The sequence below is a fragment of the Rhynchophorus ferrugineus genome, unplaced genomic scaffold, assembly GCF_030347505.1.
Source record: "Rhynchophorus ferrugineus isolate W39M unplaced genomic scaffold, kcgeb_rfMv2 rfM7, whole genome shotgun sequence".
Classification (NCBI taxonomy): domain Eukaryota; kingdom Metazoa; phylum Arthropoda; class Insecta; order Coleoptera; family Curculionidae; genus Rhynchophorus; species Rhynchophorus ferrugineus.
Genome location: NW_027472586.1, coordinates 2,339,517 through 2,359,921, shown reverse-complemented (window position 1 = coordinate 2,359,921; position 20,405 = coordinate 2,339,517). Strand labels below are relative to the sequence as shown.

Below are 20,405 nucleotides of genomic sequence, written 5' to 3'. Positions count from 1 at the left end.
TTTGCTGCAGATATATTTAATAACTAATTCTTCTGAAAGATCATTGTGAGATCGAATCATTGATATACTTTTATACACCTTTCATCCAAAATAGATTTCTTTAGCAATTTTAATGATGGAATCATTGGTTAGCTCAATTAAAGTTGTCTTTAAAAAAATATTATACTGATAACTCAAAACTATTATAGATACACATATTTTTGACAGAATATTAAACTGTGGATGACAAAAATCATAAGTAATATGACCTGTATTCTTCCTTATATATTTATTTTACATCTAGCTTATTTATTTATCCAAATAAATTGGTATAATTTTGTTCTGATATATGAAGAAAGCAATAAAATAATAATTTTCCATAATATTATACCATCAAAATTCAACTGTTATTTTACTCAAATGAAGATAAAAACACCAATTAAAAAAATCAGATTCCTATAAATCTATAGTTCTAAAATGTTCCTAATAAAATTGGATCAACAAAATAGTAAAAATATTTATGACGAATTATATTTATTTAAAAAAAAGAACATGTATTTGATGACGTATATAAAATCTAACTTTTTTATATACAATGTGTCTCAATGCATATCATTATCATCGGCTATTTGAAAGAGTTACCTGCTGCTATTTGTTGCTATCACAAGATACCTTTGCTACAGAAATGTTTAATAACTAATTCTTCTGAAAGATCATTGTGAGATCGACTCATTCGTGTACTTTTATATACTTTTCATCCAAAATTAATGTTGCTTCAGCAATATTAATGGTATCGCCATATCTGATCCTACATCTTTGAATATCGTCAACTCCAACAACTTCTTTGCTATCAATAACCTCAAGTATTGATACACTCTAAAACTGTTATACATATTATTATTTATACATAAAATACATTAACCTGTAAAGCAATGTGTAAGATCTATTTTGTATTGATTCCAAAGTAGGTTCCAAAATATCGACTACATTTTGGTAACATATAATTTCTTTTTGTATTTTTTATATTCCATTTTGCTATAGGTTCGATTCTAACAAAAAAATTTGAGATGTACACACACTATAAACGTCAAACCATGAATGGTGCATTACAATTACACAGTTAAAGAAAGATTTTCTTCTTAAATCATTTACTGGCTTAACTAACTGAAGATATATTGTTGTAAATACTATTAATACCTTTTATTATAATTTTACCTTTTTTTATTTCCTTCTGCCACACACATTTTTCCATATATTTTCTCACTAAACAATGTCATGGTATAAATTATTGCAAAGAAACGAAAATACATTAATCAGGAACCGTATTGGCCAACATGGAAAACAACAAAACCTAAAATATTGATAAAAAATTAAATAAATACCTAACAAATGAAGAATTCATACATCAATATAATATAAAGATACTTTTAAGCAAATAAAATATTCTGTATTTCAAAAATACTAGAAACTCACCACTGAACTCAAGCAATTACATTATACTGACATAATTCCACATCTTCATTAAATATTTTGGACTCCATTTTCGAAATTATAGCTACATACAACTACGTATTACGAATGTATCAGCCTGGCCAACTTTAGTACACAAAAAGCACAACTATATGTTTGATAATATGTCAAATTGCGATATTTTTCGAATTTTGTTGTTATTAGTTTTAAAATTATACGAATTTTAAGTTATTATAATATTCTAGATAAGTTCAGTCGGCTTACAGCTTTACGCCAACTTATTTGGTACAATAAACTGAAAGTTTTCGGAATTGTTTTCTCGGAAAGGTGAAAAAAGGACAAAAACACGCTTTACAACCGCGCAAGACAAAACAAACATGTGCAAAATCTTTAAATGCGTTCTATAAATAATATTAGGTCATTAGTTATAATTAAAAACGGGCTGATGCCACCCCATTTGTGATTTCATCAGCCAAATTTATTATTAATCACTTATTTTTAATACACAGAGAACTAATGTGCAAAAAAATAGATGATAAGTCGTTAACTGGGGAGTCAAAGGTCTGCTTCTCGACAAAATAGGACGTCTCGTATTTTTCATGAGTTTTTATAAAGATGGTGTAACTTCTGGTTGAGTTGCGCGACGGTTTTCATCGAAGGTGAACGATTTTTGGTCAAAATCATTACCAAATGTTCATGCTAGAATTGTTTATTCTTATAATTTGAATTATAAGGTTTTGAGAAATTCTATATTCACAAAAAAAAAGTTATAGGGCAAAATATACAATTTTTTATAACATCTTTATTAGATACACTTAGTACAATCTTAATTATAAATTAATTTATTACTACATTTCATTGGTACTTGGATTAATTAACAAGCAAGACGAGTGCGAGAAAATACATCAATATGTATTCTACAATTATATAATTATAATAACTTATAACCATAGTTTACACTAAAGATATACACTTTATATAAGTTCGTATGGTCTGATTTGCTTCAATCTCCTGACACTCGCTGTCTAACAGTTGTATTGCTTCCACGCTAGTATGATTTAATAATCTTCTTTCGTGTTTCCAGGCCAAATCTTGGATAACTTTGCAATTCTCCATTTTATTTCCAGTTCTTCGTTGGTTACGTAGCGATAAGCATTGGTAATCAATCGAACAACCTTGTTTTGACAGAGTTGGATGACTAGTTGATTTAAATTTTAGTGCAACCCCATATTTGCACCCCATAGGTCCAAATTGGCTTTATAATTGTCTTATAAATCAACCTCTTTGATTTTAGATCAAGTTGAAAATATGTAATGAGCCGTAAAATAGAAATGTATATTTAAATAAATCAAATAGAATTAGAGATCAAGCATAAATACTAAAACAGCTACTGTAGTGCTAATTTCAAAACCAAGGCGTAAAATCTACATTATATTTAAGTAAATCAATATGAAACAAATTAACATCTCAAACAAATAAAAGCAGACATCAAGACAAGTGTTCTAAAAGCTACTTGCATAATAAAAGGCAAATTAAATGAAGCAAATTCTCGGGTAACAGTTCTGAAAACTCAACGAAAACGTATCTGAGCAAGCAATTTCCAATGACGAGTATACAATTAAAAATATACATGAAATATAACAAGTATCATTATCATCAAGTATTGATATATATCAAATATCAAGTAATAATGAAATATAATGATAGTAACAGTTAATATTACTGGCAGCTAATAGCGCAGCTTATTAATCACGCTGATGGATCATGGTACTGACAAATAATAGTATCGATAAATGAATGAATCGATCAATAATGGTACTGATAATGGCAACGAATTTCCAATGAATTGTCCGATCTTTCTGTCAAAATTGCGGTACTATGTTGAATAAATGACGTCGTCTTTCGAAGCGGTTCACTCATTTATCCAGTAACTTCTTACGCAAGTGCCAATCAAAAGGCGCTATGTCTGGTGAGTACGCTGGTTGTTGCAGGAGCTCCTGAAACGTTTTCCGAACGTTGCCATGGACGAGAAAATATATAAAGTTGTCAAATGATGGGAACGGTGAACAAGCGTTCGATGGATTAGAATTGGCCTGAACAGTGATTCTGTATCTGGATGAAAGTTTCCTGTTGTGCGCTTATAACCTAATGCTGACAATTACAAACACAGATATAAAATGAAACAACTAAAGATGAGTCTATAATATATATATACGATAATTGTAGAAAATCGTACTATAGAGTATGAATGGCTTTTGTGCATAGATATGTCTGTAATTTTTGCTACAGATTACAAATGTAGTGATATCAAAATGATTTAACAAGGAAACACAGGAACAAAGATAACAAGAATTCATTATGAAATATAGTACTTGTATATACAATTTCTAATTAGGTGAACTAGGTCTCTAGGGGATACCACTACATAAAAACGCGCCTAGAACTCTACCTCATAGATGATGTGGAAAGGAGTTCAATGTAAATATAATAATAAACAAAACAAATCTAACCTGCGAACTATCGTGGCTGTTTAATCTACTGCAGTTTAATTACTTCACTAATAAATGCATCAGATGTGCTGTAATGATAAATAATGCTTTATAACTTTATTTTTGTTCAAAAAAAAACAAAACTTAAATTTGATACGGCAACATTGCAACATTCTAACCTTATATATTTTGATAACGAGCACTGGTTGTTTTAATGCAAGGACTATATCTCCAAAATTACGAATATGGTAACAAATAAGAATAAGCCTTCCATCACATTAAGGCGAAATCATATTTGTACACACAATACATCCAATGATATCCTTCCATCCATTTAACAACACTAGGATTGGTCTCGAACCACAAGCGGCCGTCCTTAACGTAATGGAATGAAAGCAATTGTTTCAACTTCGGTTGACAAATTTCTAGTTTTATAGTAGACGAGATTCGCTCTTTGGGGCTCGGGAATAAGCCCCCGCTGAGTTCGTTTCCAGCCATTTGAAATGCAAATAGAGTAATCACATTCGATTGGCCTAGTAGAGCCCTGTTATTTTGTAATTTCGGTTCGATTTTCTCCCCAAAAAAAAATTAACACCATTGAAATAGAACGAAACGTAACATTTCTGGGTATACTAGGTACCTCATCAAATGAATATGTAAATAATCCAAATTATTTTTAATTGTATGCTACGTATATTAATATTTAGTGAAGTTTGGCTGCAAGAAAATTAAATATTTTTGAGAATACTGCGTTGTTCTTACTTCAAAAATTGTATTTGTGGGAAAAACCAGTAGAATATATACTAACGAAACTATTTTCATCAATTTTTCCCACCTTTAAGGCAACATGGCAACACCGTGCGGATAGAAATATGCTGGCTTGGTAGTGGAACAATTTTCGATCAACTTTCTCACCTCTTGAGACTTTCAGAACTTTGTACCAACCAAGATCCGAACAAGTGGTCCATCAGACATCTTCAAACTTCCCATAGTCTTTGATCGTTTGATTTTTTATGAAAAAAATGTATTTTAAAGATTGCTTGTTCGAATTTCATAACGATAAAAGTTCATGTAGCTTCATTATTGTTTTTGTAGCAAATTAACATTAGTGGTCGGTAAAAACTGTTAGTAAGTCAGTAAATAACACTGAGTATCAAATTTCCAGTGAATCTTAATCAATATCACTATTTTTAAGATATATACAAACCACTACTGACGAAACACAAGTTTAAAATAAGAATAATATCCCAATAAACGTCCTATCTATCTGACTATATCTATAACTGTCTATAATATAACGATTTATTTTTGAAAACGAAAGTACTGCTGGTAAAACTACTAGTGAAAACTGTTCAGTTAATTAATTAATAAAATTAATGCTAAATCAAACGCTATCTATAAAAAAAGATCCTTTGTCAACAAAAAAAAGACATTGTTCAATAACCATAATTTTTGCAGAGATAGAAACAAATAGTAGTCAGACAGAACTAGGTCCGGGTTATACAACAAATGCATTAAAGTTTATCAGCCAATCGTTTGCCAAAATACTTAAGATGTGTATTATCTAGTTTTTCCAATCCCCAGTTCTGGTTGTTAAGTTTCAAATTCAAGTTAGAGCAGCTCATGATTAACAACACCTTTCCAGTCCCACCAAATGCACCTTCCTTAACGCCAGTGTTCGCTTCAGCAATGATTCTCAATTGAATACTCAGTCATTATTCTGTGAATTCACACAGAGCCATCTGGACTTTTCTTGGTATCCATTATTTTTACCTAAATTAAATTTTCCTCAAACTTATTACATTATCTTGTCATAAATATTAAAATTTTTGTATACATATATACATATTCACAATCGTGTTCATTCATTTAACAATATTTTACAATCTAATCACGCAGATATAAAGCCTGAATCCCTAAAATCAGTTAAGCCTATGAACTATAAAGCTAAACGCTGTTCAAGTTTACTCAAAGAAATTGGCCCTTCGTGTCATATTGAATTTCCTTCTCCTAGCGGAAGACAAATATGTATTTAAGGATGGAGATTGTCTTTAAAATTGCCGACGATTCAGTCAGAAACGGTCTTATATCACGCGGTATATATTATGTAAAATTAACGACATTTGTGGGATAATAATTTCGAGTTATTAGAAGTAAGATGATTAAGTTCCAGTAACAATTAAGTATAATTTAGTTTTAATTAAGCGGACTCTATAGACTCGGAACTACAGTTGAGATATATATTTAAATTTAGTACTTCATCTTTCATAAAAGCATCGGAGTTAATTTAACTTCATATACAGCAAGTTTTGTTCACATTATTTGTCATTTACCTTCAAACAGCAAAATTTACCGTTAACAAAATAAAAAGGTATTTTTTCGTCAAGAACAGCTCGAAAAATCTAGAGTGAAATCGAATGAATCTTTAACTATCCGGCTAATTCGTCACATTTAGCCCTCTTTGATTTCTGTCTCTTTTTATGCTGAAAAAATGTGATCTCGGTAAAATATTTTTATCAAGCAAAAGGTAATGTAGAGGAAAATTGAAAATGCAGCAATATATAGTCAGAAACGAAGTCATTTTTACAAGTAAAACCAATAGTTATCTCCGTGTACTTATTGAGCACCTCGGTACAGGTTCAATTTTGAAAACATTTGGTGTTTACCTTTAATAATATTAGCGCAACTACGCCTCTAAATATTTTGAAATAGTCTGTGAGCCACTTCTTATTATTTATGAAAAACAATGTTCAGTTGAATGGTTTTTCGCGTCTGACTTGTGAGTCACAGTTATTTTAACCTAATTTTCCTAAACATTGTTAAATACTTGTGACTACTCTTTCGCAAAGAGTTCGAAATCTTTTATTCATTCCTAATATTTTATACATTGTGGAAGTAACACTGATACCTATAAACGATGATAAACAATAATAATTATGAGAAAATAACTTTAATAGCCCCCCAATCACTCATGGAATGATAATGTGAATCTGAAGCTGTGAAGCTGAATCTGTGAAACTGAAGCTGTGAAGATGAAGCTGTGAAGCTGAAGCTGAGAATCTTCTCCTGTACCGTGTTAATCCATATTTTTCAGTGTTAAATCATGTCGAACCCAAGTATTGACCTTATTTTGTTATCCACTATCATGTAAATACTTCAAAACCGATTTGTGGTCGATGTATGCCTTGTAGGTTAAATAATCTAGTCGATTTTTTAATAAAATTTCTACGCACACGGTCACACAGTTATTGACCATCTAGTAAGATAAACCTGAAATAAGTCTTGCCAATTTTTGTATGTTATTTCAAAAAATATATTATGAAAGCTATATAATCCATAAATTTTTATGCAGTCACTTTCATTTTTATGTCCAGAAAATAAAATATCCTGAAAACTGAGCGACCTTCATTTCCTCAGTGCTTATTCCATTTTAAAATGGGGACTTTGTTCCATGTGACACAAACTGCAAGCCTTGCAGAGAGTTTGAACCCATCAAATAAAACACATAAAATTTGACAATCTGATATTATATGACTAGCTTGTTACAATGCAGCTTTCAGTGCATTTTATTTCATTTTCTAAGCAGAGGGTTTAAGGAAATATGTAAAAATATAGATCGAGGAAAATCAATACGACTATTTTTCTTTTATATTCTAACAGTTACCAATGTGCACCAGAACAGATGGATGGCGATTGTTCACACAATTCTTTTACTATGGTTTTTAAAGCCCACATCAATATCATTAGATGAATATAACTGTGTTATTATGTCTCAGTAATAAAACCATATTACTAAAAGTAATTTTAAGAAAAACTGATTTAAAATTTAGGTACCAGGGTATTTTACACCATCCATTGTAACAAGTATACATTTTTTCAAAACACCCTTCAAGAACGGTTTCATTCTCTTGAAGCTCCTACTTATAAACCTCATTTTTCAAAGAATAAGCTTAAGGGAAGCCTCAGACTAAATAATCATTTTAGTCACTGGTTTTACTAACGATTCTTCGAACTGTGAACGCAAATGATTTACCTTGCCAAAACACAGTAATTTTCTTTTGTACACCCGGTATTTTTTATGATTTTTTGCGCAGATTGAGCAGAAAAATGTTATGATAATAAGCAGAGTTTGTTGTTTAGATAATCCACGAGCAAAATCCATTTTCATCAAAAAAAAAAAATACGTTAACACTTTTTACCTGATCTAAGAATACAAAATCGTTTGTAATCGTCACTTTTTAATAGCTTACTTAGATTTAGAATCATAATGGTTGAGCTAAGTCTCATCCAAAGTGATCAGGCGTTGTACAAAATCATTCAAAGACATTTTAATGAAAAATAAACTGTATTATCAATATTTTCTTTATTTACAGGTTTATTCCAAAGGTTTAAGTGACTTTTTACAATTCTAAACCAAAATAACTTTTCGGAAAACCTTTTCGGGGCTTGGAATTTCTATATGACGTTAATTTGGTGAAAATTTACCCCAAACTTGACATCTTATAAACAAATTATATATCTCAACGTCTATTTCGAATTATAATTTTTTGATAAGCATAATTACGTAGAAATAGGCGGTAACATGAATTAAATATGAAAATTCTACCGCTCAAACGAAGAAGAACCAGTCGCTTTATCATCATCAAGTATACGTGTTATCATAGTCAGGAAAGGTCGTTAAAAATTCAACGGTATTAAATAAATTTAACGCATGTTTAGTTCCAATTCATTCAAGAGTACCGTGTGCCTCAAGTGAAGAGATTGTATTAGTGTAATGTCGAACGATATGTTCTTCGTTAACGTCGTTACGTGTGCTGTGTTAGTGATAATGGTCGCCAGCAACATCTACTGCAAGCCTGTGACAGAACTAGATAAAACAATATACGAAATAATCACCAGAAATGGTAATATAACCGCTGATTCAAGTACAAGTGATCTATATGAAGTTGTCTTTACGGAAAACCATACCAATGGTGATGTATTAGTTCGTCAAACCCCTAAAAGTGAGTCAACCATGGATGCCACCACAACAAAGACCAGCGAAAACCCTGTGAAGTATAAAAAGACAAACTGTATTGGTCCTGTAACACTTATGGCAAGATGCTTTTGATTGGCAATTTTTTACACTTTAGTGTCCCATTATTTTTATAGTATTATTTGTACCGTATCTTATATAAGATTTTTTTGCCCAAAAATTTATTATAATTTTTATATAACTAATTGTTTATTTATTTCATTTATTTTCTTATATATTAAGCTATTTTTTCATAAAAAAGATTCTGTAATATATTTTTGCTATTAAAAACGAAATAATTTTGATGAAAGTTACCCCTAAACCACTAACCACTAACACCTATGCCTTAAAATCCATTTTTGTTATCTCAATCCAATCCCAAAAAAAGCATATCAAATCTACCTATTCAAGATAACGAAATTAGATTTTAGATAATCGTTAAAAAGAAATTTTGACATTTTTACATAACAAGTTTGGTAAAAGGAATTGACGTTAAAATATAATATTTCCTGTTTTTTTGAAAGAAGTTACAAGTCAAGATGTATAAATTATAAACATTTCTTGCACTCAAATAATAATGGAGGGATACCCAAAGCCTTTTAAATACTAAAATACTCATTTAGTTTCAAGCTTCATCTATATAAGACTTTCGTGTAATTCACATAGTACGCTAACAAAACTATTTTATTAAATTTAGTTCGCAAATTTAAACCATATTTTACAAATCATTCAAAATTAGTTCATAGTGTCTTTCTCAATATTTTCTTTTCTCAAACTCATGTAAGAAAATTTCCTCTGAAATAATCATGTTTTAATGAAAATATGAAGTACTTTACGTTGAATCAAATGGTGGTATAATCATTTTTATATAACCTTTAGTTCTCGAGTTATACACTGAAGAGTACGTTTTCGAAGAATAAGATTCAAATAACTTACAGATGACTTAATTAATTGTAGTGGTCTTGTATATATTTTGGTTATGTGTAAAAGAGGAATTACGGATATTTTAATTATAATTTATAAATATAATATATAATAACAAAACAATTTTTCGCCAATTTCAACAGATATATTTTCGAGTATTATTCATCGCAGTTATAACTCAATTTTTTATCACAAATACTTAATGATTAAATAGATACCTAATAATTAATCTAATATACCAAAAACACTTCGGTATATACTTTTTTGTTTTCTTTAGTCTAACTACGTTAAATATTCTATCTAACTCGCATAAAAAATAGAAATAAAAAGAAGTAAATAATATAAATCCGAAATGCGGAGGATGAAAATTAAATAGTTAATTAATTTTACTTTACCTTGTATTTTGGAGACAGAGCCTAAGCATAAATATTTTACCCTACTTTGTTTAATTATTCTTAATTTAGTTACAATGTCCTGATGTACAATGTACAGATAACAACATGCCTTGTGTCACATGGTTTGGTAGTAATGTTCTAGAATATTTTTACAAAAAATAATTTTAATAAGTTATGCAATAAAAAGTATATTTCGAAGAATGTGTGTATTTCTGTTTATGTCAGATAAGAAATATAGGTTCTAAAACAATATAATATGGATTTTCGTTTATTTCGCCTCAAAATATATAACATATATTCTGAGATCTTATCTTTAACAGACTGGAAAAGGTGTCATTTTTGCTATTCTCAGTTTTTTAGCCGTTAATTATGTAAAATAACCGAAGCTTAAAAAAAATTAGAGAAATTATAGATAATATTACCATGAATCGAATGATTATATAACACTCAGTTTTTAATTTATGCAATTAAAAGTATAATTTTAAAAAATTAGTGCATTTTGATTTATATCATATATCTTAAAAACTATAAATTCAAGAGTAATTTAACCCGGATTTTCGTTTCTTTCAACACAAAATAAGTATATTTTCAGAGTTTCAGCTCCATCCTAGAGCTAAAATTTTTTAGCACTTTTTCCATATCAGTCGTGAAAATTCGCGATTTTTGATCATTTTCAAGTTTTTTGTTTCCATTCTCGTTAGAATGATAGCAATTTAATGAAAATTTCAGAGATTGTAAAGAATTTTGCGCTGAATTAGATGGTTGTATAATTATTTTTATACAACCTTTAGTTTTCAAGTTATATATTGAAAAGTATAATCTTAATTAGTGGACTTTGATTTATATCATATATCTTAAAAACTATAAATTCAAGAGTAACTTAACCCGGATTTTCGTTTCTTTCAACACAAAATAAGTATATTTTCAGAGTTTCAGCTCTATCCCAGAGCTAAAATTTGTTGGCACTTTTTCCATATATATAGTCGTGAAAATTTACGATTTTTGATCATTTTCAAGTTTTCTGTTACCATTTTTGTTAGAATAATCGCAATTTAATGAAAATTTCAGAGATTGTAAAGAATTTTGCGCTGAATTAGATGGTTGTATAATTATTTTTATACAACCTTTAGTTTTCAAGTTATATATTGAAAAGTATAATCTTAGGAAATTAGTGGACTTTGATTTAAGTCACATATCTTAAAAATTATAAATTCAAGAGTAATTTAACCCGGATTTTCGTTTCTTTCAACACAAAATAAGTATATTTTCAGAGTTTCAGCTCCATCTCAGAGCTAAAATTTTTTGGCACTTTTTCCATATATATAGTCGTGAAAATTTGCGATTTTTGATCATTTTCAAGTTTTTTGTTACCATTTTTGTTAGAATGATCGCAATTTATTGAAAATTTCAGAGATTGTAAAGAATTTTGCGCTGAATTAGATGGTTGTATAATTATTTTTATACAACCTTTAGTTTTCAAGTTATATATTGAAAAGTATAATCTTAAGAAATTAGTGGACTTTGATTTATATCATATATCTTAAAAACTATAAATTCAAGAGTAATTTAACCCAGATTTTCGTTTCTTTCAACACAAAATAAGTATATTTTCAGAGTTTCAGCTGCATCCCAGAGCAAAAATTTTTTGGCAATTTTTCCATAAATATAGTCATGAAAATTTGCGATTTTTGATCATTTTCAAGTTTTTTGTTACCATTTTTGTTAGAATGATCGCAATTTATTGAAAATTTCAGGGATTGTAAAGAATTTTGCGCTGAATTAGATGGTTGTATAATTTTTTTTATACAACCTTTAGTTTTCAAGTTATATATTGAAAAGTATAATCTTAAGAAATTAGTGGACTTTGATTTATATCATATATCTTAAAAACTATAAATTCAAGAGTAATTTAACCCGGATTTTCGTTTCTTTCAACACAAAATAAGTATATTTTCAGAGTTTCAGCTCCATCCCAGAGCTAAAATTTTTTGGCACTTTTTCCATATATATAGTCGTGAAAATTCGCGATTTTTGATCATTTTCAAGTTTTTTGTTTCCATTCTCGTTAGAATGATCGCAATTTAATGAAAATTTCAGAGATTGTAAAGAATTTTGCGCTGAATTAGATGGTTGTATAATTATTTTTATACAACCTTTAGTTTTCAAGTTATATATTGAAAAGTGTAATCTTAAGAAATTAGTGGACTTTGATTTATATCATATATCTTAAAAACTATAAATTCAAGAGTAATTTAACCCGGATTTTCGTTTCTTTCAACACAAAATAAGTATATTTTCAGAGTTTCAGCTCCATCCCAGAGCTAAAATTTGTTGGCACTTTTTCCATATATATAGTCGTGAAAATTCGCGATTTTTGATCATTTTCAAGTTTTTTGTTTCCATTCTCGTTAGAATGGTCGAAATTTAATGAAAATGTCGCGGATTGTAAAGAATTTTACTAATTTTATCTAATTTAGCGCTAAATTAGATGGTTGTATAATTATGTTTATGTAACCTTTAGTTTTCAAGTTATATAATGAAAAGTGTAATTTTAAAAAATTAGTGGATTTCTATGATGTACGTGAAAATTTGCGTTTTTTGCTATTTTCATATTTCTTGCTACAATTTTCGTTCAAATAATGTCAACTCACTGAAAATATAGGGACATATAAAGAATTTTGTGTTGAATCTGATGTGTGCTAAAGCGATTTTAATATCATTCTTAGTTTCTTAGTAATACACTGAAAATTATGTTTTCAAGAAATGAGTTAATTTCTGTTTATGTCAAATATCTTTAAACTTGTACAAATTAAAGCAATTTAATATATGTTTTCGTTTCTTTCAGCCCAAGATACGTATATTTTAAACGTTTCATCTTTATCCGAGAGATAACAATGCTTGTCAAATTTTATGGATAAAATATCGTTAAGTATCGGAGTATTAATCCTTTTCTTTAAAAACAAATACGCAGTTTCACATTACGACATCTTCAATTATTATTCGTCACCGTAAATAAAAATACAAGGATGGCCAATGGAGATAAGATCCCCAACAAATTTTCAGTTGCCATAAACCATCCTTTCGGATTGCATAAGAAGTATCTCTAGATGGACAGACGACCCACTGAACCTTGTCGTAAACATTTGTATATTTTAACGATAACATCATTAATATTAATTGATATCGCGATACAACATTGGAAAAAAATTATTGTTAATAAACAAAAGCGGCTTTTGTTCCTTTTAAGAGGAAATAAAAACTTTTGGGCGTTTTGGTATACTGAAAACGAATATAATATGGGAAATAATATCCAGTAGATTTCATAAAAGCATTTAAGACTAATATTAATACAGCTCAGTGCATTTTGATAAATTCCTCAAAAAGAACCCTTAAAGCTTCACCAGATTTTTTTATATTTCTGGATAGTTTCTTTCTAGTAAGTGATTCCATATACCCTAAAGAAACATTAATTTGGAATTAATTATTCGCAAATTAATAGATGAAGATCATGGGTAGCAGGTGTGTGGATCAATTTTTAAAATCACTTCCAACTTTCTGGAAGGAATGTGTTTCCATAGGACCAGATATTAGACGCATTAAGCTAAATTGTGTGTATATAGTAGAATAGAAAATACATCGGCACCTTGGATTGGTTGACGCAGTGGTAAAGGCGACTGGACTGTCCAACTACTGTTGCGATAGTCGCGAGTTCGTATCTTGCTGGAGCATGCTCGTGAATTTATGTTTATGATTGTTTAATATTTGTGATTGTCCTAAGCAAAAGTGTAATATTCGACAAGGAAAACGATCCCAGTCACGCCAGTAACCAGGCTGGGTAAGACCGGATGTCTTCTGGGATGATTTTCCAAGTCGGCCACTAGCCAGTCGGTAGGCTTAATGCCGACGACCGTGGTTCAGACCCCATGTTACTGTAGGTCGAGCCCGGAAAAACCCCTAGTTGCTAAAAGGAGACTTTGAAATATATTTTTAAAACATATGTGTGATAAATAGGTTAAATAAGGTATTTGTTTATTTTTATTTAGTTATTACAACGATTATTATATACATATTTTATTTTAAAACGTTTTTTTATGTTAAAAACCTAAGTTTGATTATTTGTTAATTTTAGTGAGTTCCTTTTTTTGTTAAAATTATTTTATTCAAGTCCATTCTCTTTTATTTTAATTCATGAGGTCACTAAACAGAGCTACACAATTTTGCAAGAAACGTGTCGTATTTTAACAAGAAGGTAGACATTTTCGGACTTAACACACCAAAAGAACATGAAAATTTCATCACATAACCTAAAAAGCTCTTAAAATCATAGATTTTTTTGCAGGACTACATACAGAGAAGAATAGGTCTCTAAAATACATTTAAAACACGTTATAAAGAGGTATAATCAAATTAGATATATATTTGAATACAAATTTTGATAATATGTACAATATTAAACAACTAAAACATAATAAATAATAATACTTTTTGAGTTTTACATATCTGCACACCAAACGCCAGTCTCTTTAATAAACTACATGACTAGAAACACATCGCCATTAGAGTGACTGGACCCACACAACTGATTTTTCTATTCGGATTCTTGTCTTTTGTGGACTTGATCGTTTCTGTTCCAGAATCTTGAGGTTTCTTCTGAACTGGATCATCTTGGGACAATATAATCTCGTATTCGATGGCTTTCGGAGTTTCGACATGAAGGTTTTTCTCGCTTTTACCGATATTTGATATGACTTCGTAGAGGGTCTTGTCCACCTCTGCTGTTGGTCTGCTGCTGGAACTGTGAAGAGCACCCATAACGGCCAGGAAAACCAAGAATCTGTTCAACGTGAAATGCATCTTCGCGGTTGGAGTATAAACCGTAGTAAAACACACTAATCACCGTCGTCTGGTCGGTCGAACAGTTGAGAAACCGGTTTCTTGAATGAAGGCAAAGTAAACAAACGCAGCATTTAAACACTGCGATTTTTCATGACCTCCCGTGACTGATAAGCGGCAGTTTTGTGATGATAACGCGTCTCGCTAGTCTTGAAGTTTTATTGGGCACCGGATCTTGTACACAAATTTGTAGACGTTGTTTTTGTGTGAAATTTCCGACGACTACCAGTTCAGAGAAATGTACAATTAGGGAAGAGGTGAAATACGTCTTTCCCCAGATTGCACGAAAATATAAACAAACGGATTTGCAAAAGTTATTATTAAGAAAAAGTTTCGCAGCAGCAATTCATCTAATTTTCTTATCTATCGCCATTATGACATATAATGGGAAAATTTGAATCAATCGCAAAACAGACCACTAGCTGACAAATCTGGATTCCCAGATCAAGCATTAATTTCCTACTACCAATAACTATTACAATGTACACACTATAATCTATCCAGCGATAACCTATAGTCTCGTTCTCATACCTTACGCCCCTTCACTCACGTTGTATCACACAAATTCACAGGGGTTAGTCATCTTTAGTCTGCGAATAGAGTGTCATCCATACAGCAGCTGAAGTGCCTCTGGGTTTTTATGGAGGTGTAGCCTGGCTTCCTTGTGGAATCTTATGGATGCTATTTGATTATTTACACAGTGCTAATAGCGCTGTATCATCCGCAAATATTATTGTCGCATTGTAATTACCTCGTGTTATGATATATCACTAGTGTAAAATAGATAGAGGCACCCCTGCTCTTATTTCTTTCAGTTCAGAATATTATCATTCTGTTTAAATCTGATGCACCTATTGAAAATGTAACAGATCAATTTAAAAGTCCTCGGCCTGACACATAAAGGGCGCTATTAGAATTAAATCCATATGTTTTTCAGTTGCCTCAAACCCAAAAAATGCGTGTATAAATTTGACAGCTGTCGGATCATTAGTTTGTTCATAATAGCATTTTGAGTGAAGCAACTTTTGTTAGTGTGAAAAAAATAGATCAAAAGGAATTTCACTTGTTGATAAAATATTACTTTTTGAAGGGGAAAATTACAGTTGAAGAAAAAGCTTGGCTTGATGCCGAGTGTCCGGACACTGCCCCAGAAAAATCAACCATCAAGGATTGATCTAAACTTAGACATGATGAAATGAGCACCGAAGACGGTGAACGCAGTAGATGCCCAAAAGGGGTTGTTACCGACGAGAATATTTAAAATATCCGCAAAAAGATTTTGAATTACAGTAAATTGAAATTGAATGAAATAGATGATTTGGAGCAGTGTTTGAAGATGACCAACCTTAATAAACCCGAGTTTTTGCATCGATATGTGACAATGGATGAAACATGGCTCCATTATTTCACTCCGAAGTCCAATCAATAGTCATCCAAGTAGACTGCACCCGATGAACCTGCTCCAAAGCGTGAGAAGACGCAACAGTCGACTGGCAAGGTTATGGCGTCTGTATTTTGGGATGCGAACGGTATAATTTACATTGACTACCTTGAAAAAGGAAAGACCATCAACAGCGACTATTACATAGTGTTATTGGACAGTTTGAAGGCCGAAAACGCCGAAAAATGGCCGCATTTGAAGAAAAAATAAATGCTGTTTCACCAAAGCAATGCACCGTGTCACAAGTCAATGAAAATGATAGCAAAAATCTATCCCTCCACCGTATTCTCCAGATCTGACCGCCAACGATTATTTCCTGTTCTCAGATCACAAAAGAATGCTCGCTGGGAAGAAATTTTCGTCGAATGAAGGGGTGGTCCCCGAAACTGAGGCCTATTTTGAAGCGAAGGGCAAATCGTACTACAAAATGGTATCGAAAAGTTGGAGGGTCGCTATAATTAGTATATCACCCTTGAAGGGAATTATATTGAATGAAAAAAACCAATTTTGCTAAAAAAATGTGTTTTACTATGATAGGCCGGGGACTTTTCAATTGACTTGTTTCTTAGATGTGTTATGTCTTATGTTCACTTATGTAACAAATATGTTCGTGACAATATAGCATAAGGTACGCCATCTACTGGAAATTACTCTGTAATATCAGTCCAGGTTTTGCCCCGATTCCCAAGAATGAAAATTACCAAAATATATGGCACAGGTCAATTAATTGACGATAACGCACGTTCAAGATTTACCGAATTTCAGTGAAAGATATTATACAAATTACATCTGTCAAAACATTTCCTATAATTAACCAAAACTCAATAACAACTAACATCGTACTTGTTCAACACGTGATCAAAACTAAATTAAAACCCGATATTTATTAGAAATTTGGGCGAGCTAACATAACGCTCTCTTAGATAATTACAGGACAGATAATTCGGCCAATAATAACCAACATATATAATAAATCAGCGGTTTATTGACGATAAGGATTCACACAAAAGCATTTATCGCTAATATCGACGTATGTCAATGAACTTCAATAGACCCCGTGACCTTGTGGCCTGCTGGTCTTTTTTTAATCTAAAACCGATTTGGTTTCGAGCGAAAAATCAAGGCCTCAACCTTCATAATGAAAATTCTATTGATATTCAAGTGCGTAACAACGTAAGTCAGTACACGTCAACTATTACTCAACGTTTATTGTGACTATTGAATAACAAATATTCGTCAACGTTCATGGAAAACCTGTCATGTCAGTCTTTTATCTTCCTGATAAAGATCGAAACTTTCACCTACATTACCACCAACCAATTAAGTGTAGAAATAGTTATAATCAACATGTTTTAGGCTTGATATATGACTACCAAATTCTAGATAGAAAATGTATTTTAAAAATGGCTAATTAGTTTTCATTTATACGATATACTAGTACCCTTTACGAGAGAATCACATCATTACGTTTTAAAGAAACGTAAGAAGGTTTTTACCAAGTTTGAAAACCATTATCATATCAAAATATTGCATAAAAATAAACTATTATACATCAAAATTGTGTAATTTCGGCACACATCGTATAGCCCAGAACTGATACCGGATGTTGTAATACCTTTAAAAAGTGCTTAAGGCAAAGAACTTAAAACAAAGACAAATAGCTCTACGAAACAAAATATTAAACGCTCTGAACTTAGCAGAAATGCTGTACATTTCGTAAGATTCCCAGAAAATTATTTGCTCAAATTATACAAAAAAATATAATTACTGTCGCCATGATGTGAAGTTTCATTAAGAATCTTGTTCACAGCCACAGTTGCTTCACCACTGTCCTCAATTGCCATCGTCCAACCCATTCGTTTGCAGCTAAAAAAAAGCACTGGCAAAAGTATCCTAGGAAGTTAAAACGTTATCCTTGTTATTTATTTAATAATAAATAAAAGCTTACCGTAGATGTTGATACATGATAATTATCAGAATGCACAAAACTAGTATAATTCAATGAACCTACAACTGCATGTAGCACGACAAAAAGGAAAAATAAAAGCAGACGCATAATTGATGGGTATAAATTAGAGCCTGTAGAGTCAGAATTACTTGCTCTGTATAGCAACGATCACTGATCAAAAATCTATTGAAGTTGATATTGAAATACACTTTCTCTTATATTCACGGGTGCTGTACTTAATTAACTATAAAAAATATTTCTCAATAGCTTGTTATCTTTGTATCTACACGATTTACTACTTATTACTGATGACTTATGACTAATGAGCACCTGATCATCTATCTCACTAAACAATCAAAACTTACTTCAGCCACTCAATCGTAGTTAATATCACAGATGAACTAATTAGCATTAGACACTTATAACATACATCATATAACACTTATAATGTCGTTAATAATACGTTGGCAAATGTACCCTAAAAAATTGAAACTCCTAATTTTGCTTCAGAATAGATGACAAGCTTACCGTCGACGAAGATACGTGATATTTCTTGAAAGTCGCTAATTCGGTGTCATTTAATGAACCTACAACAGCATGCAGCACGAAAAGAAGAAGGAACAAAAGCCGAAACATTGCTGATATAACCAAATTACGGTGAAGCATTTCACTATTAATAGCTGGGTAATAGATAATCATATAATAACTCGTCTGCTTTTATAACAGTCATATCTCAATTGATTCTTATCTTAGCGTTTATAATAGCATTCCTTTCTTCTCTATTATACGAATGAGTATAATACTTAGACTTATAATAATTCAACAGGTCAATTGAAAAGTCCCCGGCCTGACACACGTTAGTATAATTAAATCCATATGTTTTTTAGTTAATCCTAACCCTCAAAAGATACGTGTATAAATTTCGGACAACCGTCAGATTATTAGTTTGTGAATTATAGCATTTTGAGTGAAACAACTTTTGTTATTGTGAATGAACTTTTTGAAGCCAAGAAATACAGTTGAAGCAAAAATTTGTCTTGATGCCGAGTTTCCGGACACTAGCCCAAGAAAATCAACCATCAAGGAATGGTATGCTAAGTTTAGACGTGGAGAAATGAACACGGAAAACGGCGAACGCAGTGGACGCCCACTGCACAAGAGGTTGTTACCGAAAACACTAAAGAAATCCTCAATATGATTTTGAATTACCGTAAATTGGAACTAAATGAAATAGCAGACAATCTAAAGACGTCAACTGAACGTGTACATCATATCATTCACGAATATTGGGTATGAGAAAACCCTGTGCAATGTGGGTGCCACGTGAGCTCACTTTTGACCAAAAACAACGACGAGTTAATGATTCGGAGCAGTATTTGAAGATGATCAAGTGTAATAAACCCGAGTTCTTGCATCGATATATGACAATGGATAAAACATGCCTCCATCATTTCACTCCGAAGTCCAATCGACAGTCATCCGAGTGGACGACACACTATGAACCCGCTCCAAAGCGTAGGAAAACCCAACAATCGGCTGGAAAGGTAACGGCGTCTGTATTTTGGGATGCGCATGGAATAACTTTCATTGGCTACATTGAGAAAGGAAGGACTATCAAGAGCAACTATTATATAGCGTTATTGGACCATTTGAAGGACGAAATCGCCGAAAAACGGCCTCATCTGAAGATAAAGAAAGTGCTGCTTCACCAAGACCATGCACCGTGTCACAAGTCAGTGACAACTATGGCAAAAATCCATGAATTAGATATATATAATATAAATAGATATATAATAGACATATAATATAGATTAGATATAACATATTTCTGATCTTATAATGGAAATTATTC

General features: G+C 31.2%; 1 long non-coding RNA gene across 3 annotated transcripts; it reads right to left on the bottom strand.

Moving 5' to 3' along the window:
- Positions 1-503: 503 nt before the first annotated feature.
- LOC143200170 (uncharacterized) lies at positions 504-18,717 on the bottom strand. Of its 3 annotated transcripts, none has more exons than XR_013006648.1 (4): positions 18,554-18,717; positions 18,374-18,498; positions 1,195-1,330; positions 504-861 (listed from the first exon to the last, which is right to left on the bottom strand). It is a non-coding gene; the product is annotated as an uncharacterized LOC143200170 (long non-coding RNA). The 3 variants fall into 3 exon arrangements; XR_013006649.1 differs by lacking the exon at positions 504-861 and adding an exon at positions 1,022-1,143; XR_013006650.1 differs by lacking the exons at positions 18,374-18,498; positions 18,554-18,717 and adding an exon at positions 1,453-1,824.
- Between the last annotated feature and the right edge of the window lie 1,688 nt (positions 18,718-20,405).